The sequence below is a fragment of the Hemicordylus capensis genome, chromosome 2 (assembly GCF_027244095.1).
Source record: "Hemicordylus capensis ecotype Gifberg chromosome 2, rHemCap1.1.pri, whole genome shotgun sequence".
NCBI lineage: Eukaryota > Metazoa > Chordata > Lepidosauria > Squamata > Cordylidae > Hemicordylus > Hemicordylus capensis.
The window spans coordinates 401429674-401437330 of record NC_069658.1 but is presented as its reverse complement, the minus strand read 5'-3'; positions in this window follow the sequence as shown (position 1 = coordinate 401437330).

The following is a 7657-nucleotide window of genomic DNA, read 5'->3' as shown; positions in this document are numbered from 1 at the left end:
AACTGCCAGGAGCGGTGGAGTTCTTGCATGCCCATCGAGAGCGCGCAGAAGGCGAGCCCAATCCCGCTGGTAATGGGGTCTTCCAGCCAGAAGGCCCCCAAGAAGACACAAAGTAAGGTGGGGACAGCACCTGAGACCAGAGGCGTAACTAGGGAAAACGGCGCCCGGGGCAAGCATTGAAATGGCGCCCCCCGCGCCCCCAACATACTACATTATACTTAGGTTTTTCCTCACAAGCGCCTGCCGCCGCCAAGCCAGGCCACTGACTGGCCGCCAGGCACCAGCAAAGCAATGTGGGGGGCGCGGGCGGCACGCAAGGGACCGCTTGTGGGGGAGGGGGTGCCGACGCGCTCCCTTGACTGCTGCAGTGCTGCTGCACTGAGCAGGAAACATTTGTATTAACAAATAAATAAATAAATAAATAAATAAAATTGTCATGGCGGCGCCCCCCATGTGACCAAAAAAGCTGGCGCCCGGGGCACGTGCCCCCCCTGCCCCCTATAGTTATGCCTCTGCCTGAGACCATGGCAGCGGGCACTTCTCTTATGAAGCAATTGCCCCCGCCCCTGGCACGGTGGTGATGAGGAGCTCAGCTACAACTGGCACATCTGAACTGGTGAGCTCGGCCCATGATAGGTCTACTGAATCTGCTGCTCCCCGGTCCCCTAGTCTGACCCCGAATTTAACCACAACCCAGACTTTAACTCAAATGCCTGGGGATATGCCATCTACCTAGGGTCATGGTTTGAGGACTTATTGGCAAGTTCCTTTGAGAAATATGATAAATTGAAGTCCAATAAGCGAAAAAGACTAAGAGGCTAAGAAAAAGAGAAAGCACATGAAAAAGTCTAAAAAAGCCAGATCTAGGTCTAGACAGAGGGAACGCAGTGTACAATGATCTGAGCTCTCTGATCATAGCTGCCCTAACTCCAGAGTACCAACCCCAAGGGTTACGGGGGCCATACCCACCGAAACTCAAGAGACCCCTCAAGGATTTCCTCTTGAACCCATCCCAGTCATTCCTATAGAGTGGGGTGGGGAACCTTGGCCCTCCAGCTGCTGTTGAACTACAATTCCCATCATCCCCAGCCACAATTATTGCAGCTGGGGATGGTGGGAGTTGTAGTTCAAAAACAGCTGGAGAGCCAAGGTTCCCCACCCCTGCTATAGAGGATGACCCTATGTCTCCACTGGGTGGGAGATCCAGGCTGCGCAGCTCCTGCAGCTGAAAAAGAAAAGCTCAGAAGATGCTGAGGCAATATGCTATTTGTGTACATCCCTCACCATACATCAGATTGCAAGAATACTCAATCTCTACACTCCTGTGAATTAGTTTGAAGAGCGGGTGACAGCAGACTCCATAAGAACCATTCAGGCACAATTGCGAGAATGGAATGACCCTTCACAGCTATTCTTAGACTTAAAGTACATATTCCCTGTTTTGCTTCCATTCACCCCTTCTTCTATTACCATGGATTCTATTCACATTCCTGCCTCTCTCAGTCTGGAATTCCTAACAAAGTCTGAAGATGATGCAGATGCTTGTCTATGTACAAACAATAAATCTGTTTGTATTTAGGCAGATGTCATTTAAAATTTTATATACTGCCTTTGGTTAAGGGCAATGGGAATTCACACTGGATGAAAAAAAGAGCTAGGGGAGTGGAGCAGACAGGCCCACAGCTCACAGCTCCTTACCATGATTGAGAGCATTGTGTCCCCATCAGCTCTACTGAGATGCCACAAGACTCAAACGTGTAAGAATTTGCAGTGACCAGTTGTCCCCTGATGTAAGCTGTGCCAAGCCACATCTGGACATTACTGAGCATATATGAATACTAAACTCCATTTTCACTTCATTCCAGCACTACATAAAATATATGGGCTTATTTATTCTTGTTGGACTGGTATAGCTTCAATAGGGGGTGTAAGAGGTCAGAACTATCTGGAACTATAGAAGTATAATTCCTATATCTCAGTTGGAAGCCTACTCTCTACATAAGAGGTGAAAGCCCGAGAGCATAGCCAACAGACAATGGCCTACAGGGATAGCAAACAGGACATTGGAGTTTTGCAGTGGTTTAGCGGAAGTGTGCAGGGGAGCCTGGAACAAGACCCTGTGATCACAAGGAGACCGGTGGAGAAGAGAACGTAAGTACAAATCCTCCCCTCATATTCTTGAGAAAGGCTGTTTGGACAGTTAAATAGATGACCATTACAGCTGAGACCTATCCTTCTAATAAACTATCTCTAAATACTGTAAACAGTCAAAAAAGCCCAGTATAAAGACAGAAAGTCAGCAGGGGAGGGGGCACTTCCCAGTGTATTGCACACAGTGCCACATGTATGCCTATTTGCTCCATGGGCAGAAGTCATGGGGGTGTGTGCTCGGTGCAAGGAGCTCCTGGCTCTCAGGGAACAAATTTGTTCCCTTGAGACCAAGGTGGCAGATCTGAGCCCAGAGAGGCAAGACCTTCAGGGACATGGTAGGGGCATCCCGCTCCAGGGCTGAAAGCTCCTCTGCTGCTAGGGAGAATGAAGGTCTCAGGCAAGAAGGACATCAGTCTGAGGAAGAGGGAAATGCTCCTTTAGAAGGGACCCCTTCTGTGGATGATGAGCCCATATCCTCTTGCACGGGGGATACTCCTCCGGGGGTGGGGACCTCCTTGTAGTGGGTGATTCAATCATTAGAGATATAGAGAGATGGGTTTGTGACCCGTGTGTTGACCGCACGGTGACTTGCCTGCCTGGTGCGAAGGTTGCGGACATCACGCAGCATCTAGATAGGCTGTTTGGCAGTGCTGGGGAGGAGACAGCTGTCATGGTGCACGTCAGCACCAACGATGTGGGGAAATGTAGGCGGGAAGTCCTGGAAGCCAAAATTTAGGCTGATGGGTAGCGTATTGAAGTCTAGGACCCCCAAGGTAGCATTCTTAGAAATGCTACCTGTTCCACGCGCAGGTACAGTGAGACAGGCAGAGCTGAGGGATTTCAAGGCATGGATGAGACACTGGTGCTGGGAGGAGGGGTTTAGATTTGTTAGGCATTGGGATACATTTTGGGGCAAGCCAGGCCTGTACAAAAGGTATGGGCTGCACTTGAACCAAGATGGAACCAGACTGCTGGTGCTTAAAATCAAAAATGTTGCAGAGCAGCTTTTAAAATGATGCCTGGGGAACAGCCGATTGGAGCTGGGCAGTATCCCATTCAACAAAAGCCATCCTCTAAAGTGTGAGGGTGCAAAGGATTCAGATATGATAAAACCCATCCCACTACACCAGCAAGCTCAGGGGTTTACTCTATAATATTCATGGTACCAAAGAAGGATGATTCTCTGCGGGCCGTGTTGGACTTACAACACCTGAACCGCTTTGTACAAAAAGGCACCTTTTGGATTGAGTCCCTGAGATCCATCGCAGAGGCACTCCACCACTTGGACTTTCTCATGTCCATCGACCTCAAGGAGGCTTATCTTCACGTTCCGATCCACCAGGACATTCTCCACCTCCTGCGTTTCCTGTACTCAGGGGTGCATTACCAATACAGAGCACTCCCGTTTGGTCTCTCATCAGCTCCGCACATATTCATAAAGGTCTTGGCACCTGTGATAGCGCACCTGCAGCTCAGGGGCGTGAGGATTTATGGGTACTTGGATGATCTACTCGTCAAATCCACGACAAGTCAGACAGCCCAAAAAGACCTACAGGACACCCTTCGGACCCTCGACAGTCACGGGTTCCTGATCAACAGGAAAAAGAGCCAGTTACAACCGAGGCACCAGATTCTTCATCTGGGAGTGCTCATACTCAGCACAACAAGCTATTCCTCACACAGGAATGCAGACAAGCCCTGGAGACAGAAGTCCTCAAGGTCCTGAGTCCAGAACTTCCATACCTGATGTCCCTATCTAGGCTTCTAGGCCTGGTGGTGGCAACTTTGGAGTCTGTCCTGTGGGCCCACTTCCACCTGAGGCCTCAGCAGTGGTTCCTGCTACCCTTCCATGTGGACATCGCAGTGAAGTCCAACAGGCGGGTAATCCTGACACCATCAGTGCGACATTCCCTACGCTGGTGGATCACTCCTCCCCACTTGTCAGTGGGCAAAGTGTTCTTGGATCCTCCCAGGATCATAATCACCACAGCAAGAGGGGCTGGGGAGCTCACTCCCTACACTGGTCTGCTCAGGGCAGGTGGTCCACACAGGAACACCAGCACAGCATCAACTGGCTGGAACTCAAAGCCATCCGATTGCACTACGGGAATTAGAATCCATAATTCTCCACCACCATGTGCTCATCTGCACAGACAACACCACAGCGAAAGCACACATAAACCGCCAAGGGAGAACAAGGTCCAGGTCTCTGCAAGCGGAAACAGTCCAACTAGTTCAATGGGCAGACCACCACGTAGCATCCCTGACAGCCCACCATGTTCAGGGTGACCTGAACACAGTAGCAGACTGGCTGAGCCACTTAGACCTGCTCCTGGGGAATGGCATCTCAACCTCAACCAAAGCACAGGTTCCTCGCTTCTTCACAAGGTTCCCATGACACCAGGCAGAAGTGACAGATGCACTCTCATCTCAGTGGCCAAATGACCTCCTGTATGCATTTCCTCCCACCTCACTCCTGGCACACGTGCTGCACAGTCAAGATTCAGAGGTCACAATTCATCCTAGTGACCCTGTTTTGGCCCAGGACGCCATGGTTCGCAGAACTCACCAACCTGGCCACTCAACTGCATCTGATGCTTCCCATCACACCAGATCTTCTTTGACAAGGTCCAGCATGTCATCCAGATCCAGGCTGGTTAAAGCTGGCTGCCTGGAAACTGAACAGCACATCCTAGAACAACATGGCTACTCGGCCACAGTTCTCAATACTATGTTAGCATCCAGACGGCCATCCACCAACAAGATCTACCAGTATACGTGGAGAACCTTCTTAAGGTACCCAGAGGATCCGCCACCATATAACACCTGTTGCAGTTTTTGCAAGACAGACTAGATAAGGGACTGTCCGCAAATAGCAATAGCAATAGCACTTACATTTATATACCGCTCTATAGCCGGAGCTCTCTAAGCGGTTTACAATGATTTAGCATATTGCCCCCAACATTCTGGGTACTCATTTTACCGACCTCGGAAGGTCGCAAATACCTTGAAACGCCAAGCCATGTCCCTAGTGGACCTCATCGCAGGAACATCAAAGAGATCCATGCAGTGCCATCCTCACCTAAAATGTTTCCTGAAGGGTGCTACCCTCCTGTTTCCTCCAGTGGTCCATTGTTTTCCCAACTGGAGCTTACATACCATTCTTAAGGCTCTCCAGGGTCCTTCCTTCGAAGCTCTGTCCTCAATTCTATTACACATACTCTCCTTCAAATTGGCGTTCCTCGTCGCCATTACCTCTGCACACAGGGTGTCTGAGCTCAGAGCCCTCTCTATACATGAAAACCTTTATATTTTTTCTGAAGACTCTGTGAAACTGATTCCAGACCCCCCTTTTTCCCAACCCAAAGTGGCTTCTCCTTTTCATATGTCTCAAGATATTATTTTGCCCTCTTTTTTCTAAAGCTGGCCCATCCAGTGGAGAAGGCCTGGCACAAGCTAGATGTGCGCAGATGCCTTAAACTTTGCATTAAGAGAACTAAACACATTAGATTCTCTGAGTTTTTCTGTTTCTTTTTTGCCACAATCTATGGGGCAACCTGTTGCACCCATCACCATAGCTCAGTGGCTGACGGCATGCATGACACTGGTCTACGAATCTCAAAATCTCAGGGCACCCACAAACATTCTTGCCCATTCCACCGAGATCTGCAGTGGCCTCGGCTGCTTTCAACCAATGCCCCTGTCTAACCAGTGCCCCTTAGGATGCACATGGGAGAGCTGCTTTGAAAGTGTCCATACCCACATCTCCATGTGTATGGAAAGCTAGCAAGCAAGGAGAAGGCTAGGCTAGAAACAAACAATCCCCCTCGAGTATTCTATCACGATTCAGGTCCTGCAGAGCAGCCACCTTCCACATTCACCAAACGCCTTTTCCTCCACTCGGGTGGCTTTTGGGAGGCATGTCCTACAGTAGGTCCTTCCTGCACAGTAAGTGCCCGGCTCCGCACCACCACCACGGTTGGTTTTAGGGCTGTGGTATGTCCCCACATGTGAGACGCCCTTGGACTCCAGCAGCAGAGGATGGAGCATTGATCACTCACCATGAAAGCTCCTTCTTGCTGCTGGGTCCAAGGGTGTCTTGACCTGCCCTTGATGCCGGCGTATACTGTCCAGGAACCAGGGGACCATAGTCTGCATATTTTTCTGAACAACTTATTTTACAGTATTTTTTATTATTGACCACATTACCATACAGGAATGGCAGCAGTAATCTGGTCAGATAGTTTGTTGACATGTTGTTATTCCTAGTTTCTACCAGGTTTTTAGAGTCTGAAGTACCTATAGCATCTTGGCCTGAAAGAACTTAGGTGGGTTAGTTCCTCCAAGCCTCAAAAGTGAAACTAATTAGCTTAGTCCTGCCGGAGTCACAGGGGATCGCATAACCCACATGTGAGCCGCCCTTGAACCCAGCAGCAAGAAGGAGCCTTCACAGTGAGTGACCAATGCTCCAATTTTCAAAATACCCCCTTCCTTGTGCACACACATACCCCTCTATTTACAGGACATTTTGCAAGCCCAATATTTATCCTTAAAGGGGGCATCATGCATCCTAGGATACTAAAAGAAACTTGCAGATATACTCTCAGAATCAACGTCTAATGTTTTTGAGAAATCCTGGAGCATGGGCAGGATGCTATAAGATTGGAGATGACCTAATGTCCTGTTTTCTAAAAGGGGTGAAAAGGAGGATTTGGGCAACTTCAAACTGTCTAGTCTGACTTTAGTTCCAGGAAAGATATTAGAACAGATAATTAAACAGTCTATAAACATCTCAAAGACAGTGCAGTGAATAGTAGAAGCCAGTATTAATTAGGTAAGAACAAATCCTGCCAGACTTGAATCATCCCTTTTTTCGATCAGATTGTGGGAATACTGTGGATGGAAACATTTGATGAAGTTCCCCATAATATTTTGGGTAGCAAACTGGTCAAATGATGGCTATATGATAATACTGTCAAGAAGAGTCACAACTAGTGGGAAAACTGCTTATCAAACTGGAGGAAGGTTTTAACTGTGGTACCGCAGGGTTCTGCCCTGGGCCTAACACTGAATATTTTTTGCCAGTGACTTCAATGAAGGGAAGGAAGACATCCACATCAAGAGTGCAGGTCATGCAAAGCCAGGAGTGATAGCTATCATCTCCAGAAGGCAGGTCTAAAATTCAAATGATCTTGATAGAATCGGAAACTAGGCTTGAATTAACACCAAGAAACTCACCAGAGACAAATGAAAACTTCTGCAGTTAGGAAGTGTGTGTGTGTGGGGGGGGAGACTCAAAATGCACAGGAGCAGGATAGGAGATTGCTTGGCTTGGCAACAGAACAGGTGATAAGGATCTTTGGATTGCAGACTACTACAAGCTTAGGGCTGCACAACTTTGGCCTGCCAGTTACAGCTCCCATAAATCCCCAGCTACACTGGCCAATAGACAGGGAAGATGGAAGTTGTAGTCCAACATTTTCAGGTAGTCCAGAATTGTGCAGCT